The sequence below is a fragment of the Podarcis gaigeae genome (genome assembly GCF_964106915.1).
Source record: "Podarcis gaigeae genome assembly, chromosome: Z".
Lineage (NCBI taxonomy): Eukaryota > Metazoa > Chordata > Lepidosauria > Squamata > Lacertidae > Podarcis > Podarcis gaigeae.
The window spans coordinates 18,580,715-18,598,709 of record NC_139691.1 but is presented as its reverse complement, the minus strand read 5'-3'; the positions used below and the strand labels follow the sequence as shown (position 1 = coordinate 18,598,709).

Sequence of the window (17,995 nt, the reverse complement as noted above, 5' to 3'; positions counted from 1 at the left end):
TTTTTTGGAGCCAAGCCAAGGTTCATAAATAAATAAGGGACCAGTCCAAACAAGCCTTGTGAATAAAAAAGCACACAAAGGCTCTAGTGTACCTTGTCAGGGGCTGACTTCTATAGGAATCCAAATTCACCAGCCAACCTGTTGTTGAAAATGTCCCTGAAGTTTGTTCTGCCCCTGGAAACCAACCTTTAACACTGGGGTGAGCCGGCCTGGTGACTATTTCATGCCAATGTTCAAGGTGAATGATCCTTCCTGATCTCCGCGGAATCTTATTATTTCCAGCTTTACATCATCTTTGAATATTTACCCTGAATTTTAGAGTAGAGGCTTTCTAGTTTAAAGAAAAGGCAAGTGGAAGAGGGAACATGATAGAAGTTTATAAAATGTTGCATGGCCTGGAGAAAGTGGACGGGGCAAGGTTTTCCTACCTCTCTCATAACACTTGTGGACGTTCCATTGAAGCTGCAGGTTGGAAGATTTGGGACAGATTTTTTTTTTTTTAAAAAAAGGTTCGTAGTTAAGCTACGAAACTCTCTCGCACAAGAGGTCATGATAGCCACCAACTTGGATGGCTTTAAAAGTAGATTTGACAAATTCATGGAGGAAGAGAAGGCTTTCAGGGCCTACTGCCTACAATGGCTATGTTCTGCTTCCACAGTCGGGAGACAACAATGCTTCTGAATTCCAGTTGCTGGAAACCACAGGAAGGGATTCTATGAGTTTCCAGAGCCTGGCATTTTACGCCATCTGCAGAGTGTTTTATAACACCAAAAGTTTCCCCAGTTTGCCTGCTATCAGATACTGGGTGACCACCAGCCACTCCATGACTGAAGCAAAGCTTCTTTGATAAGGATGTTACTTACATCCTCCCTTTTTTCTGCCTGTCATCATTTTGGTTCCTGGAAGATATCTGTGTGCCCCATTTTAACTGTGCAAAGCAGATATCGAGCGAACACAGGTTGTTTTTATAATAACGAATTGCATTAAAATCACATCTGGATGTCTTCATACGGTGGCTACATCCACACACTTGAAACACTTCGCCTCCCACAAGGGATCCTGGGAGCTCCATAGCTCACACGAGGAGGGCTCAGCTTTGTGCATGAAAGCGTAGGAACGTAATAAGAGCCCTGCTGGATAAAACCAAAAGGGGGTCCACTTAGTCTAGCATCCCGTTCTCACAGTGGCCAACCAGATGCAAGTAGGACTTGAGCACAAGAGCACTTTCCAATTCTTTCCCCCCATCTCATATGCAGATGTAGACTGTCCCTGGACATGGAGGGACTTTTATCGCAATGGACCTCCATAAGAAGATCCTGCTGAATCAATCCCAAAGCCCATCTAGTTCACAATCCTGTTCTCACAGTGGCCAATTAGATGCCCATTATGGGAAGCCCACAAGCAGAACCTGAGTGCAAAAACAATTCCCCCCCCCCCCGCAGTTTCCAGCAACTCATATTCACTGGAGGTTTCTAAACAGATTGGGTGGCCACCTGTCAGGTATCCTTTAGTTGTGTCCTAAAAAATGCAGAGGAGACTTATTTTGAAAAGCCTTTCCTTTGGATCGGGGAGTCCCAGTGACAAGGTGACCACCCATAAACATCAGATTGTTGTTGCTGGCATCCGTCTGTCTCGAGAGAGAATGGAGTGCACCTCAGGGGTGAAAGCAAACCACTGTGTTAGCAGCACCAAAGTCACCTTCCCAGGGTGCAGGGAAGGTGTGTCTTGGCTGTGCTGATGTGGTCCAAAGGAAAGCAGAGCAATATGGCATCAACTTGGTTGCAGGAATTGCCCAAAGGAGGCATACAAACTGCATCCAACCGCCACAGGGACTCCACTTCGGATTTGTGTAGGGTTTATTCTGTAGCCTTTTCTTCTCTAGAAGATGTCCTGCAAAGCACCAGAGGTTTATTTAGGATCAGAGTTTTCCTTTTCCTAGATGGGCTGCCTTCCTAGGTTGACCAGCCCCCTCTGTCCCCACAGCAGGTACAGAAACCACCTTCTTAACCATCTGATGCATTAATTGGCATCATCGGCTCAATCGGCTACCCTCACCTGTTTTAGCCAGCCAGTCGAAGCCATTTCCTTGGGTGTGGCTGCTGTCACATATGGACACTTCTATAAGCCACAGTTGAGAGCTGAGTGCATGGTGGGGACCCAAAATGGACAAACTACTCCAGAAAGAGCATGACATGTACCTGACCAAAGGTACTACCCCTCCTCTAACACTCCATACACTCTGGTAGGGACACAGGTGGCACTGTTGTCTAAACCAGTGAGCCTCTTGGGATTGCTGATCTGAAGGTCGGTGGTTCGAATCCCCGTGACTAGGTGAGTTCCCGTTGCTCTATCCCAGCTCCCAACATAGCAGTTCAAAAGCTTACTGGCATGAGTAGATAAATAGGTACCGCTGCAGTGGGAAGGTAAACGGCTTTTCCGTGCGCTCTGGTTTCCATCACGGTGTCCCGTTGTGCCATAAGTGGTTTAGTCATGCTGGCCACATGACCTGGAAAGCTGTCTGTGGACAAACATCGGCTCCCTCGGCCTGAAAGCAAGATGAGCACTGCAACCCCATAGTCACCTTTGACTAGACATAATCATCCAGGGGTCCTTTACCTTTTACCTACACTGAGATAAGCATCACAAAAATGGGCTGTACAGGTAAATTAGAACATGTACAGAATACAATTTTTTCCAATACATATACAAGTCTGCCACTCAGACATTTAATAGAATCAGAATTGTAGAGTTGGACCCCAAGGGTCATCTAGTCCAACCCCCAGCAATGCAGGAATCTCAGCTAAAGCATCCATGACAGATGGTCATCCAACCTCTGCTTAAAAACCTCCAAAGAAGGAGAGTCCACAACCTCCTGAAGGAGGCTGTTTGGCTATCAAACAGCTCTCACTGTCAGAAAGTTTTTTCTGGTGTTTAGTCAGAATCTCCTTTCTTGTAACTTGAAGCCATTGGTTTGAGTCCTACCGTCCAGATCAGGATAAAACAAGTTTGTTCCTTCTTCCATGTGACAGCACTTGAGATATTTGAAGATGGCTATCCTATCTCCTCTCAGTCTCCTCTTTTCCAGGCTACACATCCCCAGCTCCTTCAACCATTCTTCATAAGGCTTGGTTTCCAGACCCTTAATCATCTTGGTTACCCTCTTCTGCACAAGTTCCAGCTTGTCAACATCCTTCTTAAATTGTGGTGCCCAGAATTGGACACTATTCCAGGTGTGGTCTGACCAAGGCAAAATAGAGTGGTACTATTACTTCCCTGAACACTATACTTCTGTTGATGCAGCCTAAAATAGCATTAGCATTTTTTGCTGCTGCATCACACTGTTGACTCACATTCAGCTAGTAGTCCACCAAGATCCCTAGACCCTTTTCACATTTACTACTGGCAAGCCAGGTGTTCCTCATCTTATATTTGTTTATCTTGTTCTTCCTGCCTAAGTGCAGAACCTTGCATTTTCCCTACTGAAACTCATTTTGTCAGCTTTGGGCCCAGTTCTCCATTTGTTAAGGTCATTTTGAATTCAGGTTCTGTCTTCTGTGGCATTAACTACGCCTTCCAGGTTGGTGTCATCTACACATTTGATGAGCATCCCCTCAATTCCTTCATCCAATTTGTTTATAAAGACATTGAACAACAGTGGGTCCAAGAAAGAACCCTGTGGCACCCTACTTGTCACCTTTTCTCAGGATCATTAATGAGTACTATTTGGGTATGTTCAGTCAATCAGCTACAAAATCACCTAGCAGTTAACCTCGTTCAACCCACATTTTACCAGTTTCTTCACAAGAATATCATGGGGGACTTTGTCAAAAGCCTTACTGTGATCAAGATACACTATGTCCACAGCATTCCCCTGATCCACCAAGCTTGTAACTCCATCAAAAAAGAAAAAAGAAAGAAATGAGATTGATCTGACATGACTTATTTTTGAGAAACCCATGCTGGGTCTTAGTAATCACAGCATCCTTTACTAAGTGCTCACACACCAACTGTTGAATTACGGTATCTATTCTAGGACCTTTCCTGGTATCAATGTCAAGCTCACCCATTGGGTCTTCTTTTTCCTCTTTTTGAAGACAACATTTGCCTGCCTCTAGTCTGCAAGGACCTCACCTATTCTTCAAGAATTCTCAAAGATCATAGACAAGGGTTCTGAGATTACATCTGCAAGCTGTTTAGTATCCTTGGAGGCAGCTCATCAGCCCCAGGAGATTTGAATTCATTTAAAGTCACTATGTGTTCACTTAATACCTCTTTTCCTATCTTGGACTTCCAAGGGAGGGATGTCTTTTGTTGGCTCCTTATCCATAGAGATAGCCGCTTGTTCCATCTACCATGTGACAGCCCTTCAGATATTTCTCTTCTGTGGCATTAGCTCCCCCTCCGAGTTTGGTGTCATCTGCAAATGTGATGAGCATCCCCTCAATTCCTTTGTTCTTCAGGTCGTTTATAAAGGTTACGGGCTGTCTTACCATTCGGATTGTCTTACAGTGCAGAAGTTGGATATAGCTGTAGCAGTTAACCTAGTTCCAACCCCTGTCAGTAGTAAAAACAGCACTTCCCAGTAACTGGTACCTGGGACTCCAGACCAGAACTTCCCAGCTTGGGGTACATTGCAGGGCAGAACTTGCCACGTGACTCAACAAAACACAGGTCACAAGTTGGCAGAAGTTAAAATCTCCAAGTCCATTTGGGCCCTGTTTCCCTGCAGTGTCTGCCATCCCAAATAATAATGTCATAAATCCAGTTCTCCACAGGAGAGGAATGTGTTGAGTTAGGTCGGGATAGGAAAATCAACAAACGATACTAAGGAAATAAGAATAAGATGTATTTTTAGCAAGTCTCTCAGATCTAGTGTATGGAGCTTTCAAGCAATCTCTTTAAAGGTAAGCATTGATAAGGATGCCTATCAATTTCTATGGTGCAGATGGGGTCATTAGTGGAGAGAGAGATGGTTGGGAACTGGAGTAGAGGGGTGATGGCAACTCCTTCAAATTGTCAGTATTCATTAAAGTCTGCCAGTAGCCTCTCGGGCAGTGGTCCTCTTCGAGGTTGCTGATTCCTGGTGGTGCTATGACTCTGTGGCCAGGCCTCTTCAGAGGCGTGGTTGTTTTTTAACCAGAGGGGGCAGTTTCTCTATATGTGCCCAGTCTCCGCACAGTAGAAGCATCCTTTCCACTGAATTATAATTCTACTGCTGCTCATTGTGCAAGTCCTGAACAGTTAAAATATTTGCATCTCAGGTTTTGTCCGGCTGATAATCGGGTTGAACTAGGGTCTCTCCAGATGTGGTCAGGATGCCCACCCCCCCATCCTATCCTCTGCATCGTACAGCAGAGCATTTAGGAGCACATGTGCCCTGAAGGATTGTGGAAAAGATAGCCAGAACAACTTCCCTACAGTTCTGTTATTCTAAGCCGAGAAGCAGGATTTGAGCACAGCAACAGCAGCAACTGGCTTTCAGATGTATTTACTACCTCTGAGAGTGGGGTCAGCTTCACTGATGACATGAAAGTCCTAAAATCTGGTGCAGAAGGAGGAGTGGTGGGGGGGAGAGAAGGGAAACACAGCAAGCCCCCTCGCCTCCATCATCCTCTTGTTGCTATTAAAATGTCACTCATGCTTGTACATCTGTGAGCTGCCTGCCTTGTCCCGGTATTTTCTCACGCTCAGCTGTTGGCAGCCAGTGGAGGCAGGAGTGTTGGGGCTTGCCCCGCCGCCCCACCCTGACTCTCTCTATCTGGCTCATCAAGGCCCAGGAGAGCTGCAAGTTGAGGCAGGGCCTCTGGCACGGGCCCCAAACTGCCTGCTCTCCAGCAGCCTCCTTGCAACATGGGCCAGGGGAGCGCCAGAGGGTGGGGGGTGGGGACTCACACACAGGGGAGCCCCTGCTCTGTTTTCCGTGGCAGCCTGATGATTTCCCCATTGCGGGTGAATTTGCTAACCCTTCCCAAAGCAATGTTTATTCTTGCAGGCCTGTTCTGGTGGCAGTGCTCCAGGGGACACAGGAAACGGCCTTGTACTGGGTCCATCCAGCTCAGTGTTGTCTGCACTGGCTGGCAGCAGCTCTCAAGGTTTCAGGCAGGCGCATCTTTGACGCTACCAAGGATTGAAACTGGGACTTTCTTTGTGCTAAGCATGTTACCCAGTGAGCTCCATGGTTGAGTTGTGGGGGGCGGGATCTGAATCCTTTTAGTCACCACAACAACCCTGTGAGGTAGATTCGGCAAGAACCAGCACAAGTCACGCCCAGTGAGCTTCATGGCTGAGTGGAGATTTGAACCTTGGTCTCCCTGGTGCTAGTCTAATATTCTAACAACCGCACCAGACAGTCTTTTTGCAGGGCTTCCTGAAGTATTAATTTGTATTGCCTGGAGGCAACTCCTTGTGTAGAGTCCTGTCGTTATTCGGCTCATCATCGAGGGTGATACATGGCCGCACCCGCATGCGCCAGGCCTCTTAATGAACATGCAGAGGATCAGGGCAAGTGGGTGCCACGCCCAGCCCTTCATCAGCCAACCCACTTGGAAAGAAACAACCTTCCTTGCCACAACAAACAAAACAGCAGTTTAAAAAAATAAAATCACAAAGCTCTCCATGCCAGGCCATCCCTTCAAACCATAGGCTGTGGCGAGCCAATTGATTTAAAAGAGGGAAAGGAGGTCCCCATTACTTAGTGCTGGGTTTCAAAGCCAAACAGCCAGCAGCCTTCCTGGCTTCACCCAAAGGGACCATAGAATCATAAAATCATAGAAGGGACCCCAGGGGTCATCTAGTCCAACCCCCTGCCATGCTGGAATCCCAGCTAAATAAGCCCTGACAGAAGGCCAGCCAACCTCTGCTTAGAAGCCTCCAGTGAAGGAGAGTCCACCACCTCCCAAGGGAGTCTGTTTCACTGTCAAACAGCTCTTGCCCTCAGAAAGTTCTTCCCCACTTCAATGCAGCAGAAGGTGAAAAAAAAGATTTCCAAGTGCTGCTTCCACTCTCCAGGGATTCAGTGGCTCAGAGCATCAGGTAAACCTTGCTTTAAAAAGCAGCTCATGTCAGATCCAAATGAAGGCTCACATGTTTATGGTGAATCTGTCAATTTCAGCTTCTTGGTTTTCCCAATCTCCTCTGTCCACATCAGTTTGCATATTTTCCCCCCTTAAAAGGGTTATCATGAAAATTCATCTGCATTTTGCATGAATTTCTCCTACTATATTTTTTAGAATATGTTATATTACCTAGTGTACATGCTTTTGCAAAAGGAACTACCCACGTTCACCTAACAAACATTCTTCTATGTCACTTGACTAAGATAAACATTTATATGCACATTATACAAATTTCTGTGCGCATTGGCTGCAGAACTGCATTGACCTGGTTGTTGCATTTGGGTCTTGCTTGTAGGCTTCCCATAATGGGCATCTGGTTGGCCACTGTGAGGACAGGAGGCTGAACTAGATGGGCCTTTGACCCAACCTAGCAGGGCTCTCCATAGAGACTGTCATAGTAGAACCTCCATACCCAGGGGCATTCTACCTCTGAATACCAGTTGCTGAGAGAGGAGAATGCTGTTGCACTCAAGTCCTGCTTGTGGGCTTTCTCCACTTGGTGCACCTGGCTGACCTCAGGCCAGGATGCTGAACTAGATGGGTCACTGACCTGATCCATCAGGGATCTGCTGGAGGTCTGCTGAGATAGCAGAACTTCCATGCCTTTGAATACCAGATGATGTGGAATAACAATTGGAAAGTTGCTATTGCTTATGGGCTTCCCATAATGGGCATCCAGTTGGCTATTGTGAGAACAGGATAATGCACTAGATGGGCCACTGGCATGATCCAGCAGGCTCTTCTCATGTTCTTAATTCTGGCAGCAGCAATGAAACTTTCTCCCCAAAATAAAGTGGAGATAACACTGGGCAATATGCCTCCTGCTCAAGGATCAGCAATGGAAGGAGCCTACATGCCCGCGTGTGTCCTATGTTTGTGTGCGTGAGTATGTGTGTACATGGAGTGTCAACACCTATTACTGGCACGTGGCCTCTGGAGGGCTGACTAAGGATGAATGTGGCCCTTGGGCCAGAAACACTGCGCCACCTGCCTCCATTCTGGTTCCTTAGCAGCGCTGACAAGCTCCTACATGCATTTCTCTCTGGTTTCTCTCTGTCCGGCCCCACCAGGAATTTGGGAAGCAGGAAGCCAGTCTAAAAAGGATTGTTTGGATGGCAAGAACTCAAAACATCCCTCAGCACCCCTGACCTTCATTGTCTTCCAGCGAAGACAGCCCTGGTCACTGGGAGAGCTCGATAAGGACTGTCAACAGCAGTGCCTGCACCGGGAGCAGGTCACGTCTCTGAAGGGTCGGCCACCTCCCCCTGCACAGCAGAGTCCAATACCAGGAGTTATTTTGTGCTGCCCAGAGCAGCCATAACAAGGCCAACCCCCCTGCCCTATCGTGCCACCTCCCAGATTCTTCTTCCACATCCTAGCTCATCCAACACATGGATGTTGTTTCTGGCGAGGCTGAAAGGCCAGGTCAACTCGGGGCAGGTTTTGCAGCTGCTCTTTCCTTTAAAAACTGGAGTATCATGTAAAGTCCTTCTTAGCCTGATTCTTGGCATGTGAGGCTGGCTCTGACCGTACTGTTGACACCACCCCGTCTCTGAGCAGCGAGAGGCTCCAGGGGTCCCAGGTGCTTACTTGGGTTTGGTTTCCTTGGAACAAAGGTCAGTGGAGACTCTGGTGTCTTCGGGATAGATGTTTACACACATATCCAAAGTGAACATAGGATGGAGAGGCTCACACGCTGCCCTCCCAGAAATATAATCCCAATTCTAACACCAATGTTGCATCCCACTCTCCGAGCAGTGGGAAATTCCAGGGGTTCCAGGGGCTTATACAGGGTTTGGTTTCCTTGGAATGAAGGTCAGTGAAGACTCTGGTGTTTTAGTTACCCACCCACCTACCCACCCCAAGTATAAGATGGAGGGGCTTGCAGCATCAATGCCGACAAGCAAGATCTGAGTGCAACAGCAACTCTCCCCACTTGTGATTCCCAGCAACTGCTATTCAAAAGCATTTAGCGCCTCCGACAGGAAGGCAGAGCCAAGCCATCTTGCTCTTTGTTTTGGTGATGGATTTCTTCTTTGGGGGAAATGCATATGTGCTCCCTAACCAAAGAAAACAGAAGTCTCTTCTGCAGTAGTAAGGAAACTTTTGCAAAATTGGGAAACTGATTTGGGGCACTCAGTCCTAGTGCAGGCAACTTTATTGTTCATGCACGCTTTCATCACTCTGTTGCATTGCATTGCATTTATATCCCACCTTTTTCTCCAAGGAGGTTACACTGGCATACAAGGTTCTCCCCTCCTTGTTTTTACCCTCACAACAACCCTGTAAAGTAGATTAGGCTGAAAGGCAGTGACTGGCCCAAGACTGCAGCCAGTGAGCTTCATAACCAAGGTGGGGAGATTCGAACCCTGGCTTCTTCCAGGTCATAGTCTGCACTTAATCTTCACAACAACCATTTGAGGTGGGTAAGGTTGAGAGAGACTGGCCTATGAACTTCATGGCTGAGTAGGGATTTGAACCCTAGTCTCCCAGGTCCTAGTTCAACACTCTAACCACCTCACTGCATTGGCTCATCTTATCTAAGGCCCTCTGTATTCTGCTGGTGTCTGAGCTGAGGAGACATCTCTGTCGCCTGCCCTGTTCCTTCCCTGCAGAATAGGTCAAAAGTGGGCTCTGGGTGCGGATTCTACACCGCGTTATCAGTCTCTGGAAAACATGATAAAGGAAGCCAAATGAACATTGTGTTGGTCTTTCCGGAGCCCTGGTGCAATGCAATGTATCGCAGCCAGATTCATACTTCAAAGCAGGCAATTAACTCAGGAGGCTTAACCAAGGGTGTTAAGCTGACAGCTGGCCAGTTTGATGGGCCCCAGAGAAAGTGTTTACCCTTACCTTCCATCCCCATATTTTTTTATGGGGTGTTTGCTATGAGAACAGCAACAAGAGGGACCAGATGCAATTGGGCCTCAGAGCTGATCTTTCTGGCAGCAAATCATAAAAGAAAGAAAGAAGTGATTTAAAAGTCCTGTCCATAAAACAATTCTGTTAAAAGGAAACGCAAGCAAGCCACTCCTGGTTGGCTTATGATCTCCAATTATCTCCCTGTTTGTTTGACTAGGACTTGTGGGAGAATTATGAGCAAACAGCAGGTAAATGGTTGCCTGGAAAAGGACCCCAGATATTATGTTAGCAGGATGGAGAGTCTCATGGGAGTTTTGCGATAGCAGCAGATTGGGCAATGGCCCCTAAATTAGTATTAATTCCTCTTAGTGATTTGGCACTGGTTCCTAAATTAGTGTATATTACTCTTATCAGTAAATTATTTATTATTAAGAACATAATAATATTTTGGATTCATGCACCAAGTTTAGGGAATCATTGGCTCTCCTGGTGCTGTTGGACTACAGCTCCTATCCAAGAAGGCTGTCTCCACCTGGTCCACCTGGCTGAAGATTGTCACACTGGCTGGTAGCAACTCTCCAGGTTTCAAGCAGGGAGTCTTTCCCAGCTCTTCCTGAAGATATCAGAGGGGATTGAATCTGGAACCTTCTGCACACAAAGCAAATAATCTGCCACAGACCTATGGCTGCTCCTCCACTTGTAAGATTCTAGTGCTCGTAGTTCTGAAGAAAGGGATGAATTAAATAGGAGCCCAAGAGTCTTTCCCGTGGGTTCCAAAGATCTCAGAAGCCCCCACTCTGCAGTCAGTCAGAGCAGGGCCTTTAATGTGGTTGCCCCTGTTCTGTGGAACATTGTCCCTGTCGAAGTACTACTGGCATCCCCTAGCTGCACTTTCTGGAAACAACTGAAGAGATGTTTTTTGTTCTGGCAGGATTTTCTAGCTGGGTAAATGGGGGTTTACTGCAAGGAGCCTCTGGTTCAGGTTTCAGTCTGGCTTCTAATGTATTTGTTGTTTTGTGTTTATAACTGTCTTTGATTACCTTATGTTTAAATAGCCTTGGGGTGGCAGTTTGGAAGGCAATTAATAAATTAATTAATTGTGATTATGATGATGACAATAATAACAATAACAATAACAATAACAATAACATAACAACATAACATAACATAACATAACATAACATAACATAACATAACATAACATAACATAACATAACATTCAGCCTGATGCAGAGCTTCCCCAAAGTTTGCATGCTCGTTTTTCGCATTTTGGTTAGCCTTGATTTTAAAAGCCTCACAACGTTATGGATTTTGACGCTCCTATTGAGCTGTACGGACTTAATTAATTGTCAATTATGTATCGTTTGCAGACTGAAAACAACAACAGTGGATACTTGATTTTGCATTTGCCAGATTGACTTCTTTTCTGGACAGGGAACGAATAAATGAGGCCAAGAATTTCTGCTTTCGATGGGAATCCCTGGCACCCATAAGGATGACACTTAATGCAATGCCCTCTCACCACTCCACAAAAAAAGAAAAAAGAAAAAAAGATCAATGTTCAGTCGACAAATTAACTAGAAGCAGCCCCAAGTCGGGTCCTGGCCATATCACAACTCATGGGATTTGTACAGGATACATTTATTTTTTTAGTTGTTTGTTTGTTGGTTGGTTGGTTGGTTGCATTCACTTCCCACCTCTTCTTCCAAGAAGGTCACAGTGGCATTCATCATTCTCCTCCTCATTTTAGCCTGACAACAACCATGCAAGGTAGGCTAGGCTGAGAGGCAGCAGCTGGCTCTTAAGCGTCACATGGCTGAAAGGGGATTTCAGCCTTGGTCTTTCCCAGGTCCTAGTCTGGTACTCCAACCACTGCACCATGCTGACTCTTGTACTATACAGGCAGACACCCTCTAGAGGGCCATTTGCTCTGCTTTGGACAATGAAGCAGCCAGAAGGTCCAGTCAGTGGATCTCTTCCTTCCTCCTCAGCTGCTGCCTCCCCCCACCCCCACCCCGCTGAATTTGACTGAGATGAAGATAATGAGAGTTTGGTTATCGAGAGACCTAGTAGATTAATGTGGGAAAAGCATTGATGGAGGCTGAAGGGCGGGGGGAAGCGAGAGGCAGATGCAGGCCCACTTGGAGCCTCCAATCAATGCAGACCTTGGAGGGATGAATGAGAGCTTCAAAAGAAAGGCTGGCGAGAACAATTGAATGCTTTTAGATCCCAGATGGCCACCCTGCCTGAAGCGGTTGCAGGAAAAGGCCAGGCGGTGCGCATCAAACAATGATTCCTTTCCCTGTGGTTTCGAACGTGGATCTCTGGCCCCCTCTGAGGACCATGTGCTGGTGTCAGAATCCAACACAGGGGAAGGATTGCATAGAAGTCAGCTCTAAGCATCCAGGTTGACTAATTTAGACAGTGTCCCATAAGAACACCAGAAAAGCTTGCAGGGTCAGGCCAAAGGGGGCTGGTTCAGCATCCTGTCCTCACAGCGGCAAACAAGTTGCCGGTTATAGGAAATCCACAAGCAAAAGAGCCCTCTCCCTTCCTGCCGCTTCCAGCAACTAGTATTCACAAACATTGCTGCCTCCAACTGGGGATACAGAGCACAGCAGCTTGAGGTGAATAGCCATCCATAGCCCTATTTTTCTTCATCAATTTGTCTTTAAAAACCATCCACACTGGTGGCCAAACACTGCCTCTTGTGGATGGGAGTTCCATAGTTAAATTCTGTGCTTCGTGTGAAGAAGTCCTTCCTTTTATCTGTCCTGAATCTTCCCATATTTAGCGTCATTGAATATCTAGCTTTAGGGGAGAGGGAGAAAAAAAATTCTTTATCTGTTTTCCAGAGACCTGAACAGGGATGGAATCACCACTGCATGACAATTCCACGCAAGTTCTTGTGATTCCTCTTTGTTGTGATTTGAGATCGTGGCAAGTCTTAACACCACCTGTGGCTGGTGCGCCCCAACTATGCCCCTTTCTAGGGAGAGGTGGCCGCAGCGGCCCATGCTCTGATAGCCACCTTGGTTAGGTTGCTACAGTCTGTTGTGTGTCCCTAGAGACAGCACACCCTCCAAGTGTCCATATTTTCCAGGGACAGTCCCAGAATTACAAAAACCATCCCAGTTTCTTCTTGGATCTCAGAATTTCCCGGTTTTCCTTTTTCTTTCTCTCCACGTCTCTCAGAACAATTAAAAGTGGTGCAGAGATCAGACACGCCCCCCATGGTCTTTTTGGAAACAGCAGCCTTTGCTGTGTGTGTGTGTGTGTGTGTGTGTGTGTGTGTGTGTGTGCAGGTGCAAAAATGGAGTCCTGTTTATACTGAAAATAAAATACCTGCACCAAAGGAAGAAAACGGTGAAGATGGCATACAAGGCCCTTCCTATAATTCTGAAGGAAAATATAACCAACCCACTCTAAATTCTTTAATTGCGATGCTTCAAAAGCCAGCAATTTTGTAGGAAACGCTTGGAATGTTTATTCCTTTATTGTAAATCAAGCATTACACTGTCATGTCTACCCAGAAGTAAGTTCCACTGTATTCAGTGGAGCTTACTCCCATTACTCTGTGCAGCCTTGCACTGCATTTTTACTCAGAAGTAAGTCCCACTGAGTTCAATAGGATTTACTCGCTGGAATGATCACACAGTTTCCATTACTACTACTAATACCAGTAAATCCCATCTTTTTCACTGGCAGGGACTCAAGGAAGCTTACAGCTAAGATTTTATTTTATTACATTTAACTTATAGGATGTCCGTATTATCATCTGAGAAATACTGGAGAGAATCATGGCCTTCACCAACGTGGGACCCTCCAGATGGTTTGGGCTGCAACTGATCACTTCCAGAGTGCTTTTGAAATCCATAAAAACTTAAGGAGAGCCATGCTGGATCAAGGATTGCCTGTTTAACTGCTCTGGGAATTGTAGGGGAACAGGGGTCTCTATAACAGCTCTCAGGGCACGGGGGCCTTTGTTAACCTGAAACTGTTCTTAACCTGAGGCACTACTTTAGCTAATGGGGCCTCCTGCTGCTGCTATGCCCCCGGAGCATGATTTCTGTTCTCATCCTGAAGCAAAGTTCTTAACCCGAGGTACTATTTCTGGGTTAGCAGAGTCTAACCTGAAGCATCTGTAACCTGAAGCGTCAGTAACCTAAGGTACCACTGTAAATAGTAACATTTTTCTTATTATTATAGATTAGGAAGTCCCTATTTTCATCAGAGAAATGTTGGAGGGTATGGCCTTAGACTCAGTGCACTCCCTTGCAGAACTCAGCAAAACATTCATTTCACCTAGAAATTGTGGGTGAATTGTCTTCAACTACCGTATTTTTCGCTCTATACGACGCACCAGACCATAAGACGCACCTAGTTTTTGGAGGAGGAAAACAAGAAAAAAAATATCCTGAATCTCGGAAGCCAGAACAACAAGAGGGATCGCTGCGCAGTGAAAGCAGTGATCCCTCTTGCTGTTATGGCTTCTGGGATAGCTGCGCAGCCTGCATTCGCTCCATAAGACGCACACACATTTCCCCTTGCTTTTTAGGAGGGGAAAAGTGAGTCTTATAGAGCAAAAAATACGGCAATTCAGGAGACTTTTTAAATCTGGCCTAGAGCACTCCCAACAGTGGTCTTTGGCCTGATTCAGCCAGCCAGGTTGTCCCTAGGTGGCTTCAGAAGTTCATGTGCCTCTCCTTTTATGCCTTCTGTACGCCCTGGATATGTCTTCAGCCAAACTTAGCTCATACTTATCAATACCAGGTTTTTTTCATGAGGTTGCAAGCTTTAAAAAATGACTGTGGTTTTAGCAGGTACACAACATACGCTTCTCCTTTGCACCAAGGCTTCCCTTTCTGTGTTTAGGTTTTCTTCCCTGCCCTTTCCAGCCCCTGTTCTGAAGCCAGGGGTTATTGCCGCTTCACAGCCTGAAATATACTCGGAGTCCCGTAGTGATTTCTTTTATTTATTTATTTTAAATATATTTTTATTGGTTTTACATATATTTTCCAAATAAAACATACCATAACGTCTCTCATCTTATACCACATTTTGGCTATAAGCCTACGACTTCCATCAACCGTGTCTAGTGATTTTCGACCTTCATCCGTCAAGGAACTCTTATGTTGGAGTAAATTCCGGAAACGCCCACTGACAGATTCTGCCAGCGATTGAGGTAGCCATGCACCCATGGCTCCTTGAACTGGGAAAGTTTAGGAACTGATGTGAAGCTTGGAGGACTTAAACGCTTACGCACGAGCAGCCCTCTTTTCCCATTATAGCAATCCGTCAGTCTCTGACGCTGCTTGTGCGAAGGAGAGGCATCATGAGCAACCCAACCGGAGCCGGAGGAGCAGGAGGGGCTGGAGGGGGACCAACTCTGGAGGAGAGAAACAGAGCTTTGGAGCACCAGCTGGCACTGCTAACAGCGCGGCTCGAGGAAAGGAGGGCGCAGGATGCACAGGGGAAACCCACTCCCATCGGAAGGAAGGTACCTGGGTTGGTACAAAAATTTGGGGGTGATCCAAGGAACTACCAAGCCTTTAAGACAGAGATGCAGTATGCACTGAACCTGCAACACGATGACTTTGCCGATGAGGAATCGAGAGTGGCTTTTGTGATTGGACACCTCGAGGGAGGGGCTAGAGATTGGGTGAGATCCCTGATGGCAAACAATAATAGCGCCTTAAAAGACTTGAGGAAATTCTTTGGTGCGATGGACTTGATGTTTTCCAGCCAGATTGAACAGGGAGTGGTACGCAGACAGTTAATGGTGTGCAAACAGGGAAATCAATCAGTCAGAGAGTATTGGACACAGTTTACCATGCTTATACATAAATTGGGGTGGGATCTGTCTTCGGACCCGATACAAATGCTGTTTGAAGAAGGCCTAGCCCCAGCGGTGAAAGATGAACTTTCCCGCGCGCCCCGTCCTGAGTCCATGGATCAGCTGACCAAGGCAGCGCTTGCGATTGGTGCGCGCCAGGAGGCGAGAGCGCTGGAGAAGCGGGAAGGGAGAGGAGAGCGTTGGAATGATTTCCGCATTCCTGAGATGCCAGCACAACCTTCCCCACCAGTGGAACCGATGGAGATTGGAGGAGCAAGCGCGCGCGGAACTTCAAATGTTAACGAAGGGCGGAAGAAGGAAAGAGCGCCAAGAAATGTTTCCTTTGCCAACAGCCAGGACAATTTGCCAGGGTCTGCCCGCAAAGGAAAGGATGGCAAGGAATGGTGGGGGCTGTTGGAAGTGAGGAGGAGGGGGTTAAGGAGCAAGTAAAAGCCAACGCCTGGCTGCCAACGACAGGGCACAGCAGTCAGGCCAAGGATCAGTGAACGTGCCCAAGCCTGAACCCCCAAGAGCTGCTCTCGTCGTGGAGGTGCTGCTAGAGCTACCCAATGGACATCCACTCACTATAAAAGCCCTCTTAGACTCAGGCAGCTCCTGCAATTTCATGAGTAAGGAGTTTGCGTCAGAACACCAAATACAAATGCTGCCCTTAGTTCCTTCCTTGCAGGTAACAACGATTGACGGGAGGGAACTGCTGGGAGGGGAAGTTAACCAACAGACGGTCCCCATGACAATGAGAGTGGCAAGGCACACGGAAGTCATTGCATTTCATGTAGCCACACTAGCGGGACCTCCCATCATCTTGGGAATGAGCTGGTTGATGCTACATGACCCACTGGTGGGATGGCACCAACGGACAGTCTCTTTTGGGTCAGCGCATTGCCTAGAGCACTGCAAGGGAAGAGAAATGCAGGGGCTGGCTAGGGCCAGTCTTGCAGGGATGGCGGTGGGGGAAAAGGGAGAAATACCCCGACAATACGCAGATCTGAGTGACGTCTTCAGTGAGAAGGAAGCAGATAGACTGCCCCCGCATAGACCCTTTGACTGTCAAATTAACCTACTCCCGGGAGCCCAGCTACCAGTAGGCAAGCTGTACGCCATGTCAGACAGGGAGATGCAGGAGTTAAGGGAGTTCATAGACAAGAACCTGAAACGAGGTTTCATCAGGGAGTCAAGAGCGGTGGGGGGCAGCCCAGTGTTTTTTGTGGACAAAAAAAAACTAATAAACCCAGGTTGATTGTGGACTTCCGGGCCATCAATGCAGTGTCAGAACCGGTGGCCTTTCCCATGCCCAGGATTGATGACATTTTGACCAGGGTGAGGAAGGGAAAGATTTTTACCAAGCTGGACCTGAGGGGGGCGTATAACCTGATACGGATGAGGAAGGGGGATGAATGGAAAACTACCATGTTCACCCCCTTGGGGGCCTTTGAGTATCTTGTTATGCCCTTTGGACTACAGGGGGGCTCAGCCTGTTTCCAATCATTCATGAATCACGTGCTGGGACCTTTGCTCTATAAGAACTGTGTAGCCTTCTTAGACGATGTGTTAGTCTACTCAGAGGATGAAGAGCAGCATGTCCGAGATGTCCGAGAGGTCCTAAGCCGACTGCAAGCAAACCAGCTGTGGTTCAAGCTGGAGAAGTGCCAGTTCCATACTAGAGAGGTGGAATTCCTGGGGTACCGTTTGTCAGACAAGGGATTGGCCATGGATCCTAGCAAAGTCCAAGCGGTACTGGAATGGAAGACACCCAGAACCAGGAAAGATGTGCAAAAATTCCTGGGGTTTGGAAACTTCTATCGGAAGTTCATCAAAAACTTTGCCCACTTAATGGCTCCCATCACCGATTGTCTCAGTAGTAAGAAGAAATTTGCATGGACGGAAGAGGCGCAGCAAGCGTTTGAAAAGCTAAAGAAAGCATTCGCTTCGGAAGAACAGCTCTTGCACGTGGATCTACAGAAACCGCTGAGGGTGGAAACAGATGCATCAGATCGAGCGGTAGGGGCAGTTCTGCTCCAGCCGGGGAAGGATGCGTCGGACTGGAGACCGTGTGCCTTTTTCTCGCGGAAGTTGAATAAATCCGAAAGGAACTACACAGTGTATGACAGGGAACTGCTTGCCATTTATGAAGCGTTTTGACGATGGCGGCACCTGCTAATAG

At 47.1% G+C, this 17,995-nt stretch overlaps 1 long non-coding RNA gene across 1 annotated transcript in view; it reads left to right on the top strand.

Moving 5' to 3' along the window:
* Positions 1-11,427, top strand: part of LOC310836848 — a 33,155-nt gene extending 21,728 nt beyond the window's left edge. Inside the window, exon 3 of the long non-coding RNA XR_014560264.1 lies at positions 11,348-11,427. This is a non-coding gene — a long non-coding RNA (uncharacterized lncRNA). The remainder of the gene's footprint in view (positions 1-11,347) is intronic.
* Positions 11,428-17,995: the final 6,568 nt, after the last annotated feature.